This window comes from Peromyscus maniculatus, chromosome 4, assembly GCF_049852395.1.
Source record: "Peromyscus maniculatus bairdii isolate BWxNUB_F1_BW_parent chromosome 4, HU_Pman_BW_mat_3.1, whole genome shotgun sequence".
NCBI classification, from domain to species: Eukaryota; Metazoa; Chordata; class Mammalia; order Rodentia; family Cricetidae; genus Peromyscus; species Peromyscus maniculatus.
This window is the reverse complement of record NC_134855.1, coordinates 136,970,761-136,996,159: the sequence shown is the minus strand read 5'-3', so window position 1 is coordinate 136,996,159 and position 25,399 is coordinate 136,970,761. Positions and strand designations below refer to the sequence as shown.

Genomic DNA, 25,399 nt, shown 5'->3' with positions numbered 1-25,399 from the left:
GTTAGTAACTCCAGCACAACTAAAGCTTGCCGAGAGGCTGCCAACCTAGACAACGTCCTTCCTTGTAGAGGTATTTCCAGTAAGAAGCTAAAGGAGGGCTGGCGAGACGGCTCAGCCAGCCAAGGCCACTGTGGAGCCCGACAACCAGGGCTCCAGCCACAGAACCACAGGAGGGGGGGACTCCCAAAAATTGTCTTCTGACCTCCACGAGCTCGCTGTGGCATGCTTGTGCCCACACTCACGCATATCACACACACACAATAATAAATATATACTGAACCAGCAACGAACCATGTTTACATCTGTGTCTGTGTGTGCGTGCGAGGTGTACATGCTTCTGTGCATATGTGGGTACACTCACCAGCACATGCACACCGGAAGCCAGATGCTGGCAGGAGGGCGGCTTCCTCCGCTGCTTCGTCACCTTATCTTTTCCAGACAGGCTCTCCCATAGCCCAGGCTGACCCTGAACTTGCTAGGTAGCTGAGGATAGCCTCCTGATCCACCAAGCCCTGTTTATCCCGTTGGAAAGGGAACCCAGGGCCTTTGTATGTGGGGCAAGCACTTAGCCCTAAATTCTTTTCTTCTTTTTTTAAAAATGATTGTTTTTATTTCGTGTGCATTGGCGTCTTGCCTACATGCGTGTCTGTGTGAGGGTGTCAGTTCCCTGGAAATGGAGTTACAGACAATGGTGAGCTGCCATGTGGGTCCTGGGAATTGAACCCAGGTCCTCTGGAAGAGCAGTCAGTGCTCTTAACTGCTGAGCCCTCTCTTTAGCTCCCCACCCCCCAAACTCTTTCCTAAATGAACTCAACTCTGCTTTATACCGACTCATCCTGGAATTCTTTTCTGCAGCGCCACATGAGTGGAGCTCTCCGACCAGCACCCTGCAGGCTGCTGCAGGCGGCAGTGTGGAACTTCTGTGCATAGGTCCGCAGGGATAGACGAGCTCAGCACCGGAAACGGAGGGCCTGTACCGGCCTCGGAGCACGGTAACCAGCCCAAGTGGACTTGGGAACTGCTGTCTATGAGGAGGCAATGGACACCAAGCACCTTGGACACCAGGCTCCCTCTCAGCAGCACCCAGGACAGACAGGCCGCTACCAGCTGCTCGGGAAACATTTGACTGAGCACAGCCTCGCAAAACTGTGGCCCGCTTAGTCACTGAGAGGGTCACATTACATAGACCGAGCGAGGATTGCTGGGCGTCAGTGTCCAGACCCGCCAGAAGCTGGGTCCCACTCTAGGCTCTTGACAAACACTACATTCTCACGAGCATCTTGGATGTGGGTGTTAACCGCATCCTTAGTTCACTGATGGGGAGGCCCAGGCCCAGAGAAGTTGAAGAACCTGCCTGGAGCCACACAGCAAGAGTGAAAAGGGGAGGGTGACAGCGGCAAGAGCCACACAGGGCAGGCAGGGAAAAGGGCTCCTTGAGGGGACCGGAGGGAACTCAGCGCGCCCCAGGACCGACCTCTCTCTCTCTCTCTCTCTCTCTCTCTCTCTCTCTCTCTCTCTCTCTCTCTCTCTCTCTCTCTCCCCCCTCTCTCCCTCCCTCCCTCCCTCCCTCCCTCCCTCCCTCAGTTGAGGAGTACACCAACAAGGCCTTCAGCAGTTGCTTTTTGGGGGGGTGGGGGGGACATACAGGGTGGAGTTGAGGCTCCCTTTGGAGGGTATCTCTCCTGGAACTCAGACCCAGACCTCAGGCTCCCTGGAGTAGGGGTGTGACATCTGCCCAGTCACCATGAGTCACCCTTTTGAGGGCCCCCCTCATCTCTTCCGCCACTTGAAAGCTATGAAGGAGAGATAGGTCCTTGAGGGCCAAAGGGAAGCGGTGGAGGATGTGAACTGGGAGGCCTGAGGTCCCAAGAGGAAGGTGGCCCTTTCCCGTGGGTCGAGTGCCTGACCATAGGCTCCTGATTAACTCCACACCCCCTGCCACATCCCAGTACCCATAGACCAGGGCCTGCGGAAGCCAGCATCTCCATAGGCCTGCCCCCACGCCCTGTGAAGCTCAGCCTGTCACCAAATACTTGCAGAGCACTGGCTCTGGGAGAGCCTCGTCTAGCTGCTGCAGCACGGAACCCTGAGGAAACTCCAGAACCTTCTTCCCCCAATATAACCTGACCCAACCCAGCCCCATCCCTCAAGCCAGGGCCCTGCCACCCTCAAAGACACAGCCATCGAATCCCCTCACCCCCACCCTAAAGCCAGAGGCTTCTCTACAAATCAAATAGGGCTAATGATCTCCACAGATCGGGGGCTCTAAAGAAACAACAGGGGGCTGGAGAGATGGCTCAGCGGTTAAGAGCACTGGCTGTTCTTCCAGAGGACCTGGGTTCAATTCCCAGCACCCACATGACAGCCTATAACTGCCTGTAACTCTACCTCCAGGGGTTCTGATAGCCTTATACAAACATATATGCAGGCAAAACACCAATACACATAAAATAAAAATAAATAAACCATCTAAAGAAAAGAAAGAAACAACAGTCTCATGACCCTGAGGACACTGGGCAGCGCCAGAGTTCAGTATAGTTTGGAAAGATGCTCCTGCCTGTCAAAGTAGAGAGAAAAATGTAAAGATTATGGTCTCCTGATGGCAGGGAGCTATCTCCACTGGCATCGTGGAGCCTTGATTTTCTCATCTGGAAAGTGGGGTCAATCTCACCAGCTACCGACCCTACAGGGTTGGTGAGGGATTGAGATGACCCGGGCCCTGGGCTCTGTGCTGTCTACAACAAACAAGAACTACTACTGCTGTAGTAAGACTGGTTTGTGCATGATTTGTGTGTGCAGATGTATGCTCACGTGCTCAAGGCTTAGAGAACATTCTGGAAGAATCCCCAAGTCTTCACGTGTTTTATCTGGCAAGGGGTAGGACCAGAAAAGGGAAATCTCCTCTTTACTTTATATCCTGTGTCAGGTGACATCTGGAAGTTAGTTTCTCATGGTAATAACTATTATCTGCAGTGTTAGGGGTGGAACCTGAGGTCTCGTGCTCACTGGGCAAGTAGCCCGGGACCACTGAGTACTTAAGAACGTTTGAGAGTACTGCACAGTCCCCCTGTGCTAAGGCCTAAGTGGCTGGCCCAGGGTCCACTGATCTGCTCTGGGTATGGCCCTCACTGCCCAGCCTCCCACTGCCCGGGACTCCACACTCCTTCTCTGGGAGGTTCACAATAGTCCTTTTTCCCTGAAGACCTGTTTCCTCTTCTCAGGCTGAGGGAGGCCAGGTGTGGCGGGGGCATGGCTTTGCATATAACTGAATCTTCTCCACAAGCCATGGTGCCCTTCCAGTTTCCCTCCTGTCAAGTGGGCATGGGCTGGGGTATGATTCAGTGGAGGATGCTCGCCTACACACATGAGACCCCACTCCCATCATTAACACCACAATCAAAACAAGCAAACGAAGAGATGGATGGATGGATGGATGGATGGATGGATGGATGGATGGATGGATGGATGGATGGATGGATGGATGGGTAGATGGGTGGATGGATGGATGGATGGATGGATGGATGGATGGATGGATGGATGGATGGATGGGTGGGTGGGTGGATGGATGGATGGATGGGTGGGTGGGTGGGTGGATGGGTGGATGGGTGGGTGGACAGACAGACAGCCGGATGGACAGACAGACAGGGTTGATAATAAGCCTACCATCTGGAGCTAAGAGTCCACATGACAGGACAGAATTGGTTTATGATAAACACTGTCCTCACAGAGAACAGAGAAGCAGTACAAGAGGGGCTGGGGGGGCCTTGGATGCCAACACGAAGCTGGGTACTTACAAGGGATTCCCATTGTCCCTACAGCATAGCCAAGTAGAGGCTACGGTTGCACCCCTCAAAGATGAGACCAAGGTTCAGAGAAGCCAGAGCCTGGCCCAAGGCAACAGAGGAAATAAAGGGTGCCAGACATGCCCCTGGACTCTGCCCAACATGCAGAGGGTCCCCATTGCCTAAGGCACCACAGGAGTCAAAGAGTGATCTCAGGCCTGGGGCTACAATGCCATGGGCAGGTGCCAGCTCACCTTCTCCTAGGCACACAGACTAGGCAGGCCTCGGTTGACCCCTCCAAAATTGAAATGGCATGATTGTTCCTGTTTAATCGAGCGTGTTGTAGGGAAGATTCAGGGTAGTGGTGTTTGCACAGGCTTCAGCAGGCAGGAAGTGTCTGCTGATACCGCTATTTCTGTGGAAGAGCTGTCTTGAACTCTGACCTCTTTTGATTGTTGTCACCATCGGACAAAGACCTCCCAAAGTCTCCCCAAGCACCAAGGGACAGGCTAGGAAAGGAATCAGAGAGTCACAGTCTATAGACAGTATGGAGGCCAGAGAGAACATTCTAGAGACCAGAGAAATGGCTCCGTGGTTAAAAGTGTATACTGCTCCTGCAGAGGCCCCACATCCAGTTCCCAGCACCTACGTTTAGAGAGCCCCGAGACACCTGTAACCCCAGTTCCGGGGCCTCCATGGGCACTGGCACTAAAGTACACACACCCATACACAGACACACACATACACATAGCTAAAATATAATATACATCTTAAAAAAAGAATACACCGAAAATCAGTCACACACAACAGTAGGCTAAGCTGTTATCTGAAAGTCAGTAACATATTCACACACCATTAGCGTTAAACGTGAAATGAAGGAAAGCTTAGCATTATAAACAGCATTATTCCCATAAAACCTTCAAGGTGAGTGTGAGCCCTGTAAAAACCCTAATGAGATGCCAGGCAAGGTTGTGATTGCCTTTAATCTCAGGACTCAGAAGGCTGAAGCAAGTGGATCTCCGTGAGTTCAAGGCTAACCTGGTCACATAGTGAGTTCCAGGCCAACCAGGGCTATATAGTAAGACCCTGTCTCCAGAAATCAAACAAACCAACAAATTAAAAAACAAAACAAAACAAACAAAAAACCTAATGGACTGGTTGTGGTGGCGCACGCCTTTCATCCCAGCACTTGGGAGGCAGAGGCAGGTGGATCTCTGTGAGTTCAAGGCCAGCCTGGTCTACAAAGTAAGTTCCAGGACAGCCAAGGCCACATAATAAGACCCTGTCTCAAAAAAAAAAAAAAAAAAGACGCTAATGGGATTTATAAAATATATTTTTATTTTTATTTTACATATACAAGTATTTGCTTTCATGTACATATGTTCACCTTGCTGTGCTTTTTGCCCACAGAGGCCAGAAAAGGACACTGGGTCCCTGGGGACTGGAATACAGGCAACTGTGGGTCACCATGCGGGTGCTAGAAACTAACCCCAGGTTCTCCGTAAGAGCAGCCAGTGCTCTTAACTACTGGGCCATCTTTCTAGGCCTGATTTTTTTTCTTTTTCTTTTAGCGAGTCAATTTTCTTGTTGTTGCTTTTGGTTTTTGTTTGGAGACAGGCCTTCCTTCAAAGCCCTGGCTGTCCTGGAACTTACACCAGGACAGTGCTGGGTTCCCAAGTGTGCCTCCATGCTTAGCTATGGTCTAAGTTTTTTATGTGGACTGATTTGTCTTCTTTTTCTAAAGAAACCTAAGTCTTTAAAATATTACTTAGGCTAGGCGTGGTGGCGCACACCTTTAATTCCAGTACTTGGGAGGCAGAGGCAGACAGATCTCTGTGAGTTTGAGACCAACCTAGTCTATAGATCGAGTTCCAGGACAGCCAGGGCTACATAGAGAAACCCTGTCTCAAAAAAAAAAACAAAAAACAAAAACAAAAACAAAAAAAAAACAAAACAAAAAACAAAACAGCCACAAACTCTGCCTGGCTTGATAAACAAATTTAAATTAGGAAAAAAATGTTTGCAACTCATATGATAGACAAGAGTTTTTTCTTAATATATAAAGAGCTCACACAAGATTAAAAAAATAAGCTCAGTCAGTTCACAGGAAAAGCAAACTGAAAGAGATGTAAACATACCACAAGCCTCAACAGACAGACACAAGCTGAACCTCACTGGACACCCAGCAACAGCGGAGTCCACAGGCTCCTCAAGTGTGCATGGAACATTCTCCAAGTCAGACCATGTGCTGTGCCATAAAACAAGGCTCAGTACATTTAAAAGAAATGAAATCACACAGAGCGTGTTTCCAGCCCTGGCAGAGTGGAATACGCCGATAACAGAAAGTGATCGGGGACCTCAAAGGTGAAAACTCCAGAGGAAGAAAGCACTAAAGTAATCAGAAAATACTTAGAAAAGAAAGTGAAAACACAGCATAGCAAGATTCTGAATGCAGTGAACAGGGAACTTCAAGAGGACTTTGCAGCTTAAATGTCTCTGCCAGAAAAGGGAGGTCGACACAATACGCTGACCTACCACCGTCTAAACAAACAAACTCAGGGTAAGCAAAATGAAAGAAATAATAAAGCTCAGTGTGGAATTGACAGAGCAGAGAAGAGCGAGAAGAATCAACAAAAGCACGTTAGTGCTTTTGAAAGATCAACAATACAGTTCTAATAGCTACTGAGCAAGAAAGGAAGAGAAGACTCACACTACCCAGGCCGGAGTGAAAGCAGATCATCAAAACCCTGAAAGAAATAAAATACGCAGGATGTGGTGACGCATACCTGTAATCCCTGGACTCTGGAAGCTGACACAAGAGGATGGTGAGCTTGAGGGTAGCCTGAGCTACATAATGAAAGCACATTAGAAGGGTAGGGGAGACCACCATCAGAGGACAACTTGTGAATGTCAACTCTCTCCCTCTACTGTGTGGGTCCCAGGAACTGAACTCGAGTCTTGGCAGCCAGTGTCCTTATCCACTGAGCCACCTTGCTGGCCCTAAATCAGTACATTTTTTATTTGTGCATGTCTGTGCCTGCATATACGCATGCCACCCATGTGTTGGTGTCCATGGAAGCCAAAAGAGGGTGTCAGATCCTCTGGAGCTGGGTTTGCAGGTGGTCATATGCTTCCCAACATGGGAACAAGAAATCAAATTCAGATCCTCTTTGAAGAGTAGCACACATTACTAACCACTGACTCATCTCTCCAGTCCCTGAATTAGTCATTTTAAAACTTCCCTTAAGCCGGGCGTTGGTGGCGCACGCCTTTAATCCCAGCACTCGGGAGGCAGAGCCAGGCGGATCTCTGTGAGTTCGAGGCCAGCCTGGGCTACCAAGTGAGCTCCAGGAAAGGCGCAAAACTACACAGAGAAACTCTGTCTCGAAAAACCAAAAAAAAAAAAAAAAAACTTCCCTTAAAAAGGCCCAGACCAAGTCAGGTAGTAGTGGCATATGCCTTCAATACCAGCATTAGAGAGCAGGCGAATCTCTGTGAGTTCAAGGCCAGCCTGGTCTACAGAGCTAATTCTAAGACAGCCAGGGTTACACAGAAAAAAAAAAAAAGAAGAAGAAGAAACAAAGAGAGAAAGAAAGAAAGAGAGAGAGAGGGAGAGAGAGAGAGAGAAAGAAAGAAAGAAAGAAAGAAAGAAAGAAAGAAAGAAAGAAAGAAAGAAAGAAAGAAAGAAAGAAAGAAAGAAAGAAAGAGGCCCAGATTGCTTCACTTCCCTTGACCTTAGCCGAATGACTGGGAGACTTCAGTGGTGGACTGGACCAGATACTCAGGGAGCGTTAAGGCCAGTTCTCCATCAGAGCACATCTCCAATTCACTCCATGAAGCCAGTGCTCTCTTACACTGGAATGCCACAAAGACATCATAGGCAATAACAGACTGACATCTCAGAATCTGGAGGTAAAAACTGTCCACAGATAACAAGCAAACTGCCTCCGGACACATAGGGAAAAATCTGTGTCTCTTTATCCCAGGCTAAGTGCCTCTTTATCCCAGGGTGCATGTTTGGTTTCATTTCTAAAAGCCGGTGACTAACACACCACCCTACAGAACAAACCCACACGATGATCTCAACGTGGGGTGATCTAAACACACACGGAAAAGATGTCTGATGGAACCCCACACCCTTTCACCACAAAACACACAAAAAAAGCAGAGGGCCCTACCTGAGATTCCAATACTCAGGAAGCAGAAGAAGAAAGAGCACGGGTTTTGAGGCTATCGAAGAATCGGGGAACAGGAGGAGGAAGTGAGAGAGGAGGATGAGGGAGAGGAAGAGATGGGGAAGATGGACGGGGCAAGTGGGGAACTACCTTACCTGACAGAGGGCGTCTAGAAAAGCCACAGCTCTCACGTGGCGTTAATGGTGACAGACAGCAAAGCCCAGACAGACGTCCCCAGCAGCTCTTCCGTCTGAAACTGTACTTAGGGCTCCAGCCAGGGCAGCTGAGGAGGAAAGTAACCTACAACACACTCGGGCTAAGAAAGAAGGTGCCAAATGACCTCTCCTTGCAGACAGCAGTCTCAGGTAGCCCAGGATGGCTTTGAGCTCCAAGGCTCGCTCCTAACTGATTGTCCTACCTCCATCTCCTAAATTCTGGGATTACAGGCATGTACCGCCATGCTGGGCCAACATGATTCATACAGAGAAAACTCTAAGGATTCTACTGAAATCTCAGAACTAGGGAGTGAGCTCAGGAAGGTTGAACATTCCAGAATCAACGCATAAAAACGCGGCTCGAGAGATGGACGGCTCCGTGGGTAAAGGTGCCTGCTGCCAAGCCACACATCCTGACTGATTCCCCAGGACCCACGTGGTGGAAGGAGAGAACCGACTCCCAAAAGCTGCCTTCTGACCTCCACTTATGCCATGCTGTGGCACATGCACACGTGCGCACACACAAAATAAAAAATTTTAAAAACCTTTTTTAATTGAGCTTGGAGTGTGGCTCAATGGTACAGTGCTCACAGCTTGCACACGGCCTTGGGTTTCATCCCCAGCCCCACAAAATACAGAAACTAGACACTAGCAACTAATACATTTCTAGACACTAGCAACTAATACATTTCTAGACACTAGCAACTAATAAACCAAAAATGAAAATAAGAAAAGAATATCCCATAACATCAAAGAATCTAGAGCAAGATCAACAAAAGAAAGGAAAGACCTAAGCTCCCAAAAGCTATGAACTTGCTGTAAGAAATTAAAGAGCTGATGAAAGGAAAGTCACCCTGTTCACAGGTCACGAGAGCAAATACTGGTCAGATCGCAACGTGGGCTGGGGGGGGGGGGTGCTGTCAGCAAGACACCTGCCATACAACCATGTAGATCTGAGTTTGAGCCCCAGCACCCACCGCCTGTAAGCCCAGCTCAGCACCCCACTGCCTGTAAGCCCAGCCCAGCACCCACCGCCTGTAATTCCAGCCCAGCACCCACCGCCTGTAGGCCCAGCCCAGCACCCACTGCCGACAGCCCAGCTGTGTGAAGTGGAGAAGGCAGATCCCTGCAGCTCACTTGCAGCGCCCTAGCCTACAGGGAGAGCCAAAAGTCAGTGAGAGAACCTGTCTCGATGCACACCCATACACATACACTATTAATAATAATAAATGGATTTTTAAAAAGAAATACATGAGCTGGGCAGTGGTGGCACACGCCTTTACTCCCAGCACTCGGGAGGCAGAGCCAGGTGGATCTCTGTGAGTTCGAGGCCAGCCTGGACTACCAAGTGAGTTCCAGGAAAGGCGCAAAGCTACACAGAGAAACCCTGCTTGAAAAACAAAAAAACAAAAACAAAAACAAAAAAAAAAGAAAGAAAGAAAGAAAGAAATACACACTCAAAGAGTCAGGTGACATTATAAGGGTGCCAAGACAACTCAGTGGAGATAGCACAGTCTTTCAGCAAAGGCTGCTGGGGCAACTGGGAAGCCACACACAGCAGGAGGATGCTTGGCAGTTTCCTCCAACCAGACACAAAACCAGCTTGAAAAGGATCACAAGCCTGAACCTAAGAGGTAAAATGAAAACCATGCACGAAGAAAGTTGGACATGGTGGCACACACCTGTAACCCCAGGACTTGGGAAGTGGAGTGGAGGCAGGGGCATCAACCTCTACTACAAAGTCAAAAAGAGCAAAAAAAGAAACAAAGAAGCAAAAACTCATAAAGAAATATAAGCAAAATTTTCATGACCTTGGGCATAATGATTTCTCACACAGGACAATAAGGTAGCAAGCAACAGAAGAAAAAGAAGTTACTATTTATCCTAAATTAAAATTTTGATGGTCTTTCCAGAGGACACCCCTAACAAAGCAAAGAGAGGAGCCAGGCAAGGTATAGCAGGACTGGAATCCCAGCATGTGGGAGGCTGAGGCAGAAGGATCATGAATTAGAGGCTAGCCTGAGCTACATAGTAAGGCACGTTACACCTAATGTTAATTGTTAACTAGACAGAATCTAGACTCACTAGGAAGACAGGCCAGTGGGAAAGACTGTGGGAGATTATTTTGATTGCTTTATCTGAAGTGGGAGACACACCCACCGTGGGTGGCACCATTCCCTGGCTGGGATCCTGGACCGTATAAGCAGACTGAGAGCTGGGCAGCAGCCTGCATTCGCCCTCCCTGCCTCCTGACTGTGGATGCAACGTTATCAGCTGGGTGCAGCTCCTGCACCTTGACTCCCCTGCCATGATAAACTGTGCTCTTGAACTGTGAACCAGAGACCTTTCTCCTCTGGTCAAAGTGTTTCGTGACAGCAACAGGAAAAGCAACTAAGATAATCCCTGTCCAAAGCACGGAAGAAGATATTTCCAAATCAGGTGACAAGGGATTTATATCTAGAAGATATAAAGAACCCTAGACCATCAAGATGGCTCAGAGAGGTAAAGGTGTTTGCTACCAAGCCCAAAGATCTGAGTTCAACTCCCAGGACCCACATGGTAGAAAGAGCAAAATAACTCCCCAAACTGTTCTCTGACTATCACACACGGGCCATGACACTTGAGCAACACACACACACACACACACACACACACACACACACACCACACATACACACACACACACCAAAGGAAGGAGAGAGAGAGAGAGAGAGAGAGAGAGAGAGAGAGAGAGAGAGAGGAAAGGAAGGAAAGAAGGAAGAAAGGAAGAAAAGAAAAATCAATGTTAAAAAAAAGTTCTGGCTGGGTGGTGGTGGTGCACATCTTTAATTCCAGCACTTGGAGGAAGAGGCAGGTGGATCTCTGTGAGTTTGAGGCTAGCCTGGGCTACAGAGTGAGTTCTAGGACAGCTAGGGCTGTTACACAGAGAAACCCTGTTTTAGGGGAAAAAAATTCTAAGTCTGGAGCGATGCCTCAGTGGTTAAGAGCACTTGCTGTCCTTACAGAGGACCAGAGTTCAGTTCTCATATCAGGCAGCTCGCAACCACTGGTACCCCAGTTCTAGGGGAACTGACAACCTCTCTGGCCTGGAGGGAACCTGTATTCATGCACACACACACACACACACACACACACACATAAATCCTGGGCTGGTGGCTAAGGGGCAGAGCACTTGCTGGTGTGAGTGGGGGCCTAGGTATAAACCCCAGCACTACAAATGGACAATAATCACAATCCAACTTAAAAACGGGCAAAGGACACAAACAGGCATTTCTCCCAAGAACCAACCTGCAGCCCACATGGACAGAAGCACATCACCAGCACCCACAAGAAAAGGCAAGTCAGTCATGTGAGATGCTGTGTCCCACCCACAGAACATCTGTCATCAGAAAGGCAGCCAGCACCAAGCACTGTCAAGAACATGGGCACTGGGACCTTCCTCCATAGTTGGGGGGCATCAGGCGATGCAGCCACTTGGAAAAAATCTGGCCTTCCTTTAAAAGATTCCGTAGAGACTTACCACGCCATCCAGGAAGTCCACTCCCAGGTACACATCAGCAGCAATGACAAGACACAGTCACACAAAAACCCACACCCCACCGCACACAGGGCAGCACTCACTGTGGCCTCACACTGAAACAACCCAACGCCCATCAACTGATGAACTTGTGAGCAGAATGTGCACCTGCTGGGTACAGCCAGGGGAGTAACACTGGCCTTAGGGCTCACTGCTGTGCCCACCCACTCGGAAAGTCTGTTTGTCTTTCTCCTCTTTCCATCTCCCATGGCTTGGCACTTGGGCACTATTGGGCATCCTTACTCCATCTGAAGAGTTCCCTAACTCCATTAGGCTGGTTGGCAGATGTCCATCACAGAGCCCACCTGGGTTCCTGCCCTCCAACTCAGGAAGCCATGATTTTCCCTTATTCTTATCTATCCCCCTCCACCTGGCACCCGAGGTCTTCAGCCTGCCTATCCTGTTGTTTTTCTCTCAAACGCCAATAAAAGTGCCCTCTGGTTTCAAAATAAAATGAATACATCAGAGGGACATGGTAACTTCCACGTCCATCACAGCAGTATTCATAATAGCCAAGAAACAGCCCAATGTCTACCAATCAACGAGTAAAGAAAGAGGAAGCTCTGTCATTTGAATCAACACAGAACTGGAGGACATGTGGGAAGTGAAATATGTCAGGTACCAAAAGTCCCACCTGATCTCACTCACATGTGGAGCCTCAAAAAGTTACTCTCAGGAGCTGAAGAGGCAGCAGTTAAAAGTATTTGCTGCTCTTGCAGAGGACCCAAGTTCAGTTCTCAGCATCTATATGGTGATTCACAACCATCTGTTAACTCCAGCTCCAGAGGAATGATGCCCTCTTCTGGCCACCTCAGGAATCTGCATTCACAAACACATGCACACACACATATTTAAAATAAAAATAAATGTTTTTTTAAAATGTTGACATCATGAGAAATGGCTCAGTGGTTAGGAGCACTGGCTGCTCTTCCAAAGGTTCTGGGTCCAATTCCCAGCACTCACATGGCAGTTCACAGCAGTCTATAACTGTAGTCCTATGAGATTCAATGCCTTCTTCTGGAATACAGATATATACACGCAGATAAAATATCTATATACGTAAAATAAATAAAAATATTTTTTAAAGAAGTGTTGACATCACATATGCTGGGATAGAACAGTGTTTACCAGAGGATGAGGAGGAAAGAGAAAATAAGCGGATGGGAAAGATGGATCAGTGTGCAGAATGTTCTAGGACTAAGGTCCCTGTGTGCCTGTCACTGAACAGCTGGGTGTCAATAGGTAATAATGCACTGCCCATTTCAAAAAGCCACAAGGAGTGATTCTGAATGTTCTCACACAGAGAAACACACACACACACACACACACACACACACACACACACACACACATATTATGGCTTAGGATGGAGCAATTGCCTAGCAGGAATGAGAGAAGGTTCCGTCTCAGCACAGAATCAACCAATCAATCACATTATCCATAAACAATTTTATGTAAATTTAAAGGTATTTTTTACTACATTTCATGTCTTGAGATTTATTTATTATTTTATGTGAGTGTTTTGCTTGCGTGTACGTCTGTGCACCTTGTGCAGAAGAGGGTGTTGGATCTCCTGAAATTGGAGTTACAGGTTGTTGTTAGCCACCATGTGGGTGCTGGGAATTGAACCCAGGTCCTTTGGAAGAGCAGCCAGTGCTCATAACCACTGAGCCATCTCTTTGGCCTCTACAGTTTGTGTGTATGTGGTGGTGGGGGGACACGACACTCCTGCCACTGTGTGCATGTGGAGCTCAGAGGACAGTTTGGAAGAGTTAGTTCTCTCCTTCTACATGGAGGCCCTGGAGAGCACACTCAGGTTGTCAGCCTTGGTGACAAGCTTCTTTACCCATGGAGCCATTTCACCAGCCCTCAAAAACATTTCAATGTGTTAAAAATAGATCTATAGGGGGTCTGGGGGGATGCCTCAGTGGGTACAGTGTCTGTTATGAAAGCATGATGAGGACCTGAGTTCAGATGCCTGGCACTATATAAAGCCGGGCATGGCGGCACATGCCTGTGACCCCAGGGATGGAGGCAGTGACAGGCAGATTGCGAGGACTTTCTGACCTTGTCTAGCTAAGACAGTGAGAGGCAGGCTCAGTGACAGACACGATCTCAAAAATTAAGATGAACAAGTGATTGAGGAAGACGTCAAATCCAGTCTCCAAGTGCATACGCATACCCACACACCCACTCAGAGAGAGACAGAGGTCAGAGACAGACAGGCAGACATAGGGTATATCCAAACAACGAAATATTACTTGATAAGATGAAGTCTTGGCACAGCTGGATACATGATGCCCCAACTAAGTAGATCTTGAAAATATTATGCTAAGTGAACAGAGACAATCAACTCTGATGAGACCATGTGATGTACCACTTCAAAAGGATTAATGCCATTGAAATTTATCTTATATCATTGTGATTTTTTTTAAGCTATTCTGGAAATCAGTGTTCACCCAAGAGATTGGCAAACTGATACTTCTATAATTCAGCTTCAAATCCAGTAACATCTCCACTCTGGTAGGAAAGAGGGGAACCAGGAAAGGTAGCACACATAGCTACTGTTTCTCCAAAAGATACTCTGTTAACACTACCCAAATTAAAACCTCAGAATTATACATGAGTTCATGACCATTCTGGGCTACATAGTGAGCGGGAGGCCAGCCAAGGCTACAGTAAGTTGTAGTCAGCCTGGGTTACACAATCAGTTGGAAGTGATTCTGTGCTTTATAGTGAGTTGGACTACCCAGCCAGTTGGAGGTTAGCCTGGGCTATACAGTAAGTTCACAGCCAGCCTAGACCACATGAGACCCACCCCCCTGAGTCAGAAACTGACATTTACCCAGCTTACCTGCCTCCGATCAGATCCTGGCTCAACCTGTCATGGCTGTACGCACAGGCCACTCGGCGCTCTCAGTCTCCGTATTCTGTCCTGCAGAAGGATGTTTGTCAGTGACATCTCCCCATGGCTGTGGTGAGCCCCAGTCCCGGCTAGTCTCTGATCAATGTTGCTATGGACACCAGGTGACTGACTGTCCTAGTCACCCAGAGCCTTAGAGGGGGCGTGCGTGCGAGAGCAGCAGAGAGCAGGCAGGCTTCCTGCAGGGGCAGCCCCACGAAGGGCTGCGGGGAGAGAAGGGACGGAGTAGGGACGGAGTCTCTGGCAGAGGGGGTCTTTCAGTCACCCATGCCTGAATGGTCGACCAGCTGGCTGCAGCCAAGGGATGGGCACACAAAGGAAGAACCAGAGAGGGCGCTGTGACCAGCAGATCTTCCCCCAGCCCCCACCCCACAGATCAGGAGAGGGACTGTTCAAAGTCACCTAGCACTCTCAGCCCTCCCTCCTCTCCCCTAACCCAGAGGACAAACCCCAGAATCTATCTCAACTGGGGGCTCTCAGAGGAGGGTGACTCCCAGGGACAGACACCATGCTAAACAGTACACTCCATGCATGGATCCAGGATGCTCCACCCAACCCGTGTGGTCAGCTCCTTCTGTAGAAGAGAAAACTGGAGCACAAAGAGGTTTACAGCAGCTAAGAGACAGCATTAGAAAGCAAGCATAGATTGTCTGGGGTCCAGAGTCTCCTATATCCCAGGGACCATCCCATGGTGACTAGCAGGGCCTGTGTCTGCCATTGTCCATTCTCCCTCAGGCTGTTCCCAGCAAGGTCAGGACACCAGCAGCACCACTGAGCACTGGGAAAGTGGGCATGTCTGCCATGTAGGAATGAGTAGGAGGTGGCACATACATTGGGCAATGCAGCGGTCCCCACAGGCATCTACTCAGCCAGGTCAAGAGAGCATCATGGTTTGAGATTTCCTGGACAAGTCCTTAGAAACCTCCTTTGGTGTCATCCTTGGGGGCAGCACCCTAACCCACAGGCTGCCTTGGCAAGGGACCTTCACTGCCAGCTCCCCAGTTCCCCCAGGCCCTGGGCACAGGGACAGACACACAGCCATATCTGTCTGCAGAGCTGGCAGGAAATACTCAAAGAAGCGAAGTCAGGTAGGTGCCTGGGCCACCATCTGAGGTCCCAGCTATCTTCCAGGCCTCTTCCCAAGGTCACTTGTCCCAGCTGACCTCATGGGGAGCTTTAAGCTCACGGTCCAGCTCATTTTTCCAAAGGGGAACAGAGACCAGACAGAAAGAGGGGTACACACTACAGGCCCCAGGAGCCAAGCCGCCACAGCCTCCCCTCCAGCCTCCCAGGCAGAGGGGTGTGGCAGGGACCAAAGGATGGGTTCCCAGCTGACATTCTGACAGGTCCCAGCAGTGGCCTCCTGTAGTGGGTCAAAGGACCTGGGAGGGCATCACCCATCTCACAGGAGGGATCCTCCCTGCGGCATTCTTGGGGGGAAGCTCCCTGACTCTGTCTTTAGCGTTACCATGGGAACTGCCTGGGTAGCCGTCCACAAGCAGCTTAACAATGTGGAAAGGATGAAGGACTAAGGAAATATGCGCAACAGCAGTGGTGACTGAGACTTACTTAGCATCTACTGAATACCCCCACGGGGCCTCATATAGCCCAGGCTGGCCTCAGACTCACTACGCAGCTGAGGATAACCTTGAAGTGCGAACTCCTGCCTTCACGTCCCAAATTCAGCTTACACAGTGGTGGGGACTGAACCCAGGGCCTTGAGTAAGCACTCTACCACCCAGCGGCATCCCCAGCACCTTTCATGAGTTTTCCTGAGATAAGAGTCACGCTAAGTAGCACTGGATAGCCTAGAATTCAGAATGTAGATCTGGCTGACCCTGAACTCAGAGATCCACCTGCCTCTGCCTCCCTCCTAAGTCCTGGAATTAAAGGTGTGTGCCACCATACCAGTTCTATGTGTCATTTTTTTTCCCTTTTTCAAGACAGGGTTCCTCTGTGTAGCCTTGCCTATCCTCACTCTGTAGACCAGGCTGACCTTGAACTCACCGAGATCCTCCTGCCTCTGCCTCCCAAGTGCTAAGATCAAAGAAAGGTGTGCACGGACACTGCCTGGCCCTTTGCGTCACTCTTCAGCCCATTTTACAGATGAGAACAGGCAAGTCTAAGGTCCCATCTTGTGATAGCTGGTGACTCCTGTGACAAGCCCCCAGGTTTTTCCTACAGCAGGCTGCCTCCAGGGGCTGCAAAAGGCTCTAAGAGCCTGCACCTGGGCTGGTCTTTCCTGGAACCCAGCTCAGACTCTTGGGAAGAAGACAGGAGCCGTTGGGCAGGGACAGATCCTCCCGGAAGAGCTCACACCACCCAGAATGGAGCGCTCAGCAGCCGCGGCCTCATGGTTTCACATCTGAAGGCAGGGCTCGGGAGACTTCCTGGGGGCCAGGAAACCCTTCCTTTTTATGCTCTCCCAGAAAAAGGCAGGCAGGGATGGCTAGAGCTATCCCAACTTAGTTGAGGCCTAAGGGACACCCCGGGATGGCTTATTGATGAGTTCAGGGAGGTCCCCATCACTGTGTGGCCCTACACAGGCAGGCCACACTTGCTCTGGGCCTCAGCCAGTATCTGGGCACGGTCTCTGACAAGCTCAGGATGAGGGAGTGACCTTCGTGGGACGCGGAGGCAACAAGTTCCAATCTTTCCCCAGCCTCTCCAAGGTCATCTGGGCGGCCTCTCCCCACTGGCAGCAGGAGGATGGGCCCTGAGGGGGACTGCCAGCCGGCCCCTGCCCACGGTGCCCGCTGTTCCCTGCCAACAGCTCTGGTTGCTTCTCGAGTCTGGGAACACAGTGCCCCCTCCTCCCCGCCCACACCCAGGTGGCATCTCCCTTGGGGACACGGGTGGGCAGGAACACCAAGTGGCCAGGGCCCCACAGCACTAGCAGTCCTAAGCTCCGCCCCCACCCCTTGGTCCAAAGGTGCCATCTCCTTTCCCTTTCCATGAACTGAGGGCAAGGCACTGAATATGAGTGGGGGCAGTGGTCGGCAAGATGGTCCAAACACGCCCCTGCCTGCTGGGGGCTTGCTCCATCTCTCTCCACCCCCTCCCAATACTTCACCCCTAAACGATTCTCCAGCTTCCCGGCCTTTGCACATGCTGCTCCTTCCTCAGGGGCTGATCACGGTCAGTTCCCAACCTCACCTGTCTTTACCCAGGTGAAAAGAGGTGCTCCTCTTTATCTGGGCTAACAGAGCCCTCCCTCAACATGGGGATTAAGAACAGAACCACCTTGGTTCAAAACCCAGCTCCAACCCTTCCTCGCTGTGTGACCTTGGCACAGATTCTCCACCTCTCTGTGCCTGTTTCCTCGCCTTTATAATCAGGGTACACAAACAGCCTACTTTAAAGAAAGGCCATGAGAATAAAGTAAGTTCCTGTCTGTGGAGCCCTGAGAATAGGACCTAGAGCCCAGCAAGCATGCTCTGTGTATCTGCTGCCCGTCAGAGCAGTGGCTACTGTGTGCGGGGCACCTACTGAGTGCTAGGCCCTGGGCTTAGTGTGGCCACTCATCACAGCAGGGAGGCTGCCCATATAACCCACATCAACCTCACCAGCAAACTGTACCAGGGGAAGGAGGAGGCCACTGGTGGGAAGGAACAGTGGGCTTTGGGCAGACTACAGATCCGTGGCTCTGCAGAAATGTGTACACTCGACGTGGGACACTGGAGATCTACTTTATCACGACATGAGAGAGAGCAAAGGAAGGGCCAGGGGCCAAGGGCTCTGCTGTGGCTCCTCGATACAGAAAGAAGATGGCTACAATGAACAGCGAACTATGCCTGAGTACTCCAGTACTCAGTACCCAAGTACTCCAAGCAGACAGCTATCTGCTCCTCGCCAGCATGTACTGCAGCCCCGCCCCACTTCCAGCCCACAGACAACCCTGGGCACCAGCTCTGCCCCTCAGAGCCTCCTGCCTTCTTCTTCCTCCTTTTCTACCCTGCTCCCCAGACTCTTGATGATGCTCCGACACTCCAGGCATGCCCCTGCCTCGGGGCCTTGGCACTGGCATTCCCTCCCTAGGTTCTCTTCCTGAGAGCTGTAAGCCCACCCTTCTCCCAGTGCCAGCCAGTCTTTCAGTGTGAGCACCCTCCCGGCTGCCCACCCACTTCCCCTCCCTGTTTTATGTAGGGTCCACAGCACTTGGCTCCCTCTAGCAGACCATGAGCACTGATCCCTTGTTTGCTGCTTTTCTGGCTGCCCTGTGGGTCAACAAACTGCAAAGGCAGGGGCTGTGTCCAGCTGGTTCTCTGATGTGTCTCCAGCCTCCAGAACACTGTCCAGTGCATAGAAGTGCCCAGTGTACATGGCTGGATGATGGATGGATGCATAGATGACTGCATGGATTGATGCATGGAAGGATGGATGCATGCATGGATGGATGGATTCATGGATAGATGGATGATGGTGGATGGATGGATGCACGGGTTGATCATGGATAGAAGGATGGTGATGGATGGATAGATGGATGATGGATGGATGCATGGATAGATGAATGATGGATAGATGCATGGATGGATGGATGCATGCATGGATGGATGGATGATGGTGGGTGGACGGATGCATGGATGCATGGATAGTAGGTGGATGCATGGACAGGTAGGAGGATGGATTGGTAGATGGATGGGTGAAGATGGCTAGGTAGGTGGATGAATGAAGGACAGATAGGTAGGTGAGTGGGCAGATATGCACATGGATGGACCCCACTAAGAGATAGGCAGATGAATGAGTAGGTAAGTAGGTGGACAGATGGATGGGCAGACAGACGGATGGATGGATGGACGGACGGACGGATGGACGGATGGACAGAAGATGGCAGGGTGGGGATTAAAGAGTGGATAGACAGTAGGTGGACAAGTGGGTGGGTAGTTAGGGGGATGGATGGGCCCCACTAGAGCCTCCCAGGAAGGAGAGGGAGCCTAAACCACAGGTCTATTCATCCCGAGGCTGAGCCCCATGCCCTGCTCTCCATGGACCCTGAACTGCACGAGTTCCCCGCAGAGACTCTGACCACCCAGCTTACACAGGCAAAGTAAAATATAAAGCAGCTCCCGTCCCAGGCCCCACCCAGCACAGGCCTGGGCCAGGAACGGGGTGGGAGGTGGGGGAGGTGTCTGCCAAGTGAGTAAGGAGTGAGCAGGAGTGATCGAGGGCGCATGGGGGTGGGGGAGCGGGCAGCTCCAAGGGCCACAGCAGTCAGAACATGCCTGGCCCTGCATTCTCGGTACAGGCATGCTGGGGGCCGTCACGCCTCAAACCGGCTCTGCCAGGGCCGCCGGGCAGAGTGCCTGCAGGCTCCAGCTGGCCCTGGCAAAGGTGGAGGGGTGGTGCTTTGGGACCCAGGACCCGCAGCCTGGGAAGACACAAGCTAAGCAAGAGGAAAACGAGGCTCACGCAGCAAGCCTGGTGCAGGCACACTGGTCCCTGTTGCTCTCTTCTGGACTTCAGCCCCTGCCCTGGGCCATGAAGAACAAGATCCCTTCCCACTAGGCTGTATCCTAAGCCTGGACGTCCAAGGTGTCCACACTGCGGCCCTCAGGCCACAGCACCCCAGGCCAGCTATGAATGCAACCCAACACAAAGTTGTAACTTGCTTAAAACAAGATCCCCCGCACCCCCCACCCGCCGCCCCGCTTTGTTTTGTTTTGTTTGTGTAACTCAAGAGTCCCTGGAGCTTGAACCATATAGATGACAACATTGTGTCGAAATGACAAGAAGCTGGGAACTTGGCTTCCAGGATGAAGAAGGGCAAGGCCAGGAAGTGAGTGGAGCCTGAGCAGGGCAGGGCGAGCCGGGCCCTGGGGCTAGGCAGTTAAGTGACTGAACAAAGAACTCTGTCCGGTTCTGCCAGGCTAGGGGCCTTCTGAGAACCGTGGAGCCCTTCTGGGCTGCTTCTCCACGTGGAAAGAGGCTTTGGGCTCTGACTCCAGGAACCTTCAACCCCAAGGTGCTGAGATATCCAAAAGAAACTCCAGCCTTGCTCCAACGCCCAGCTGTGGACGGGCCGGCCCTCACACCCCAGACACTGACTGAGGCTTCCCTGCAGCACTGTGAGGGAGAGACCGTTAACAGCAGAAGAAACCGAGGCTCACTTCATACAGCAGGTTGGAGTCAAGCTTTCCCCAGCCTAGAGGCATACTGGGCAGTCTCCGCTTCCCAAGACAAGAAATGGGTATATTTTTAAATTGCTGGCTGGGATTTGGGGACCAGGGTCTGTATTCTCTAAAGCCACAGATCCCCTAGGCCTTGACAGCCCCAATCCAGCCCTCCCTGCTTGTGATCCTGGCCATGGAGAAGGCACTCTCAGTCTCAGTTTCCTGTCTTCAGTAGCCCGGTTCCAAACCTTGTCAATCCCAGCTCCAAACACTTCCGATCCTTCTCTCATGCACCACCAAACTGGAGCAGAAAGCTTCTCAGAAACTCTGATCTGAATCCTTCAGCCCTTGTCCTCCCCACAGGCCCTACCCGAAAGGATAGACCAGGTCTGTACAGGGGCCCCAATACCCTCCCGGTCACCACACCAGCCCTCCCCTCCCCTCTTTTCCCTCTGCTGTACAGTCAATAGCTCTCCCTTCCCTGGAAACAGCATGCTCCTGCCTCAGGACCCTTGCACAGGCCATTCTCTTTGCCCGGAGTTTACTCTACCTCACCCGCATCTACATGCCTCCCTCCCTCACTTTCTCTGAGTCTTCAGGGCTCATGTCCCCCACTCCAGCAGGCACTTCCATGACAGCACCCCAGCCATCTCCACTCTTCCAGGCTCAGTTCAAAAGAGACGTTCTCAGGGCACTGGAGGGTCCCTCAGCCTGAGGCCCTCCATGTCTCCTTCCTAGCCTGGATCTCTGCTTTGACGGCAGCAATCTCTGGATGAGGGCAGGGCCACTTCCACTCGCTCTCAGATGGATAGTTGGTAGTTAGTGTTGTATTAAAACTAGCACACAGTGCCCGGCAGTGGTGGTGCACGGCTTTAACCCCAGCACTTGGGAGGCAGAGGCAGGTGGATTGCTGTGAGTTCGAGGGCAGCCTGGTCTACAGAGTGAGTTCTAGGACAGTCAGAGCAACACAGAGAAACCCTGTCTCCAAAAAAACAAACAGACAACAACAACAAAACTAACACATAGCTGGACACCTTCAGCAGAGCAGTGTGGCTAAAAGCACAGGCCCAGCAAGCGGAAGGTTCCTGGGGTGGAGGGATGGAAGGAAGATGGACAGATGGGAAGATGAATGGGTGAATGAAAGGATGAATAGTGGACAGAAGGACAGATGCACAGAGCACCCACAGCAGGCTCAGGGTTTGCCAGGGATGCCTGGGCCCCTGAGAAATGGTCAAGACAGGGAAGAGACATGAGCTCCCCAGCCATAATGGCAAGGCTGTGCAACCCATGGGGTTCCCACCCTCGGCCTCAGAAAACTCCTTCTCCCAGGGGATGGAGTCTAGAGGAGGGGCAGACAGCTCTGCTCCCCAGGGCGGGGGCTCCCAGGCTCCATCTGTCTCCCCACAAAGGGGCTTTGTCCTTGGAACTGAGAACCCAGGGCGCCCGGAAGCTGCCCCTTGGCAGCTCGGCAAGGCCTCGGCTCTGAGCCAGGTTCTCCCAGGACCGTACAACACTGGACACAGCCCTCCAAAGGATAGTCTCCACTTCTGTGGGGGGAGAAACTGAGGCTCAGGAAGGCAAAATCACTTAGCCAAGCTCTCCCAGCTGGAATCAAAGTGAGGCTTCAAAGCCAGGCCTGTTGGGTCCCACAGTAGATAGTTCCCAGACCACGGGGAGCTCAAGAGAGGGTGGACTGTGCCCCGGGAGGCTCACTCAAAAGGAAGGAGGCTGGAACCTGGACCAGAGCCCAGCCCAGGTGCCTGTGGAACCCACCACTGGATCCCCCCATTTCCTGAGGGGCAGTGTGACCAAGAATGCTGTAAGAGGGGACTGTGGCAAGCCCCCCTGCTCCCCCACCCCACCCAGGCTCTTGCTATTCCCAGACAGAAGCACTCGGCAGAGTTCCCTGGGCCACTGCAGGGTGGCCACACTGCCTGAGCCAGGCATGACCCACAGAACTGTCTATATCCATCTCCCCAGAGCCCTCCCACCCCGTAAGGCTGTGTGTAAACACTTCAGCATTACGCTTGGGGTGTCCACAGAGGGCACCAGGTCCAAACCTCAGCTCCCAGTGCTCAGAGGGAGCTTGCACACTGTACCATCAGGCCCTGATCAGGCTCCTCCTCAACCAGCCGCTGTCCTCCACCCAGTGAGGGGCTTTGATCCCTGTTCTGAATCCCAGCCCTTCTTCCTCCTCTGCCCTCCACCACCTACGCCTGCCCTGCCCCCATCACTCTAAGACAAGAGTCCGAGTGTGCTGGATGAACCAAGGGCACTTCTTAGTACCTATGCATGACCACAGCCCCAAGTTATGCGCGCGCGCACACACACACACACACACCACTTTGGTCCCTGGGCTCCCTCTGTCTAGCATGCCCTCACTCTTTTCTTTCTCTCACGACCTCTTGCTCACCCTTTAAGTCCTAGGTGTCACCTCCGGGAAGTCCTCCCGGCATTATTAGGCTGCCATTATTCCTGTGGTACCTAGCTCACAGTAGAGCAACCATCAGGGTCTGTACTTGGCTCCCCAGAGCATTGCTCCCAGAGAGTCCCAGATCAGTCCCCAAGACTGATCAAGTTGTCCTGTCCTCCCAAGTCCATCTCCTCTCAGAGCCCGGGAACGGCCGCCCGTGCACCACCTCACCCCACCCCACCAGGTGGGCGTCCCATCACTGGCTCAGACACCATCAGCTGCCAATCAGCGCCCATGCAGACAGCCCCAAAGGCAGGGCACCCCAAAGGCAGCCAAGGCCTGTTCTGACCATGATGCCCATGGATCTAAGGTGTGGGCAGAGAGGGTGGAGGGGGAGCTGCCTGCAAATGGCCAACTGGTAACCAAACCCACATTGCTTCTAAAACTAGGGCACAGGATTGAAACGGGAACAGCAGAATTATCCCCAAATAGAACGGTGGCTCATCTGGTTCCGGGCTTTTGGAACACCTGGAGGGGTGGGGGTGGGGAACAGGAGGCAACTCTTGCAGTGGGGACCCACTGAACCCACAACCTTCCCCCCTTGGATGCCAGGCTGCCCCACCTGCAAGCCTTGGATCACACCATCCTCTGCCAGGAACAATCTCCCCTTCCTGCCCCTCGACCTCAACCACTGAGGGAAAACTTCCTAAAGCTGTAAGATATTTAGAGAGGAGGAGCTTGTCATCTTCCAGCTAACCCAAGAGAAAAAAAGCTGCTGCCTCCGGACATGGACAAGGAAGAAGCCATTTTCTTGGGCTTCCAGGAGAGGCAAGTGGAACAGGGCCAGCTGATTCAGCCTGCTCTGGGGACGAGGGACAGCTCAGAACAAAGTCCACAGGGCACACCCTGGCCATCGACTACTTAGAAGGAACCTCCCAATGTCACCCCTCCAGTGCTATGTGACCCCAGGGAAGTCGCTTTACCTCTCTGATCCATCTAGGAACTCACAGGAAGGCAAACTCAAGACTCAGAAGTGGGGGGTGTTCTAGCTACCCAAGCAGGGAGAGCCAACCAGAGGCCATTTTCCTCACCTGTCAAATGAAGTTGCTCACTGGGTTCCACCTCCCTCACAGCCCTGCTGGGGTGCACAGGTAACGACACACAAGTGCTTTGTAAACTATAAAGTGCTATACCAATGGGAGTGATAATTACCACACATTTCCTTAGAGGCAGAGAAAACCAGCCTAGAGTCAGGACTTGCCACCTCAGACAGAGCTGGAGTCTTGAAGGACAGCAGAGAAAGGGGAGGGCCAGAGATACTTTAGCTACTAGAGGCCTTGGGCAACAGTGGGGTACCCAGTCAGGTGTAATGGTGGATCCTGTAATTCCAGCTCTCAGAAAACTGAGGCAGGAGGATTACTGCTGCCAGTCTGGGCTACAAGATGAGTTCCAAATCAGCCTAGGCTATATAGCAAGACCTCTCTCTCTCTCTCTCTCTCTCTCTCTCTCTCTCTCTCTCCCCTTCTCTCTCTCCTTCTCTCTCTCTCTCTCTCTCTCCTTCTCTCTCTCTCTGTCTCTCTGTCTCTGTCTCTCTGTCTCTCTCTGTCTCTCTCTGTCTCTCTGTCTCTCTCTCTCTCTCTCTCTCACACACACACACACACACACACACACACACACACACACACACACACACCTGCCCAATAAAAGAACAGAGGACCTTCCCGGGAGTGGAGAACCTGTATAGCCAAAGGCATGGACACCCAACTATCTAGACCAACATGAAACCAGCCAGTGGCTCAGAGCGCCTGCAGGGTAACCCACAACAGAGACGCATGGGAGAAGGGAGGCTGGGGCTCAGGAAGGAACTCTGTCCCAACAGGAGATTTCTCCAGGACCTAGGCAGAGCTCGGGCCCTTCTATGAGACTCTCCTTGCCACCACAAGGAAAGTGCAGCTTGTACCCAAGCCGTGTGGACCAGCATGCGGAGCACCCACTGGCAGATACCTCCTAGAAAGGGCTCCACAAGTAAGGGGAGTCTCGGGCACTGGAGGTCATGGGACGGATATGTGATCAGGTTCTAGGAGGGGCAGGGAGAGGCGGGAGCTAGCTAGACGGAGCTGGCAGGTCCCAATCAATGCAATCCCTCCTAGATGCATAGGGCAAGACAACCAGAAACCAAGGTGGCCCGTGCCAGCCCTGAGGGT

At 51.6% G+C, this 25,399-nt stretch overlaps 1 protein-coding gene across 10 annotated transcripts in view; it reads right to left on the bottom strand.

Annotated features, from left to right (window-relative positions):
* Positions 1 to 25,399, bottom strand: part of Src (SRC proto-oncogene, non-receptor tyrosine kinase) — a 47,680-nt gene that overhangs the window by 16,576 nt on the left and 5,705 nt on the right. For 6 of the 10 annotated variants that reach the window (XM_076571079.1, XM_076571075.1, XM_076571073.1 and 3 more), the window contains exon 2: positions 14,604 to 14,684. The gene's annotated coding sequence lies outside the window, so the exon portion shown is untranslated. Of the gene's footprint in view, positions 1 to 8,112; positions 8,241 to 12,383; positions 12,569 to 14,603; positions 14,685 to 25,399 lie in introns of those variants that run through there. The other 4 variants (XM_076571081.1, XM_076571080.1, XM_076571074.1 and 1 more) reach the window with 4 other exon arrangements.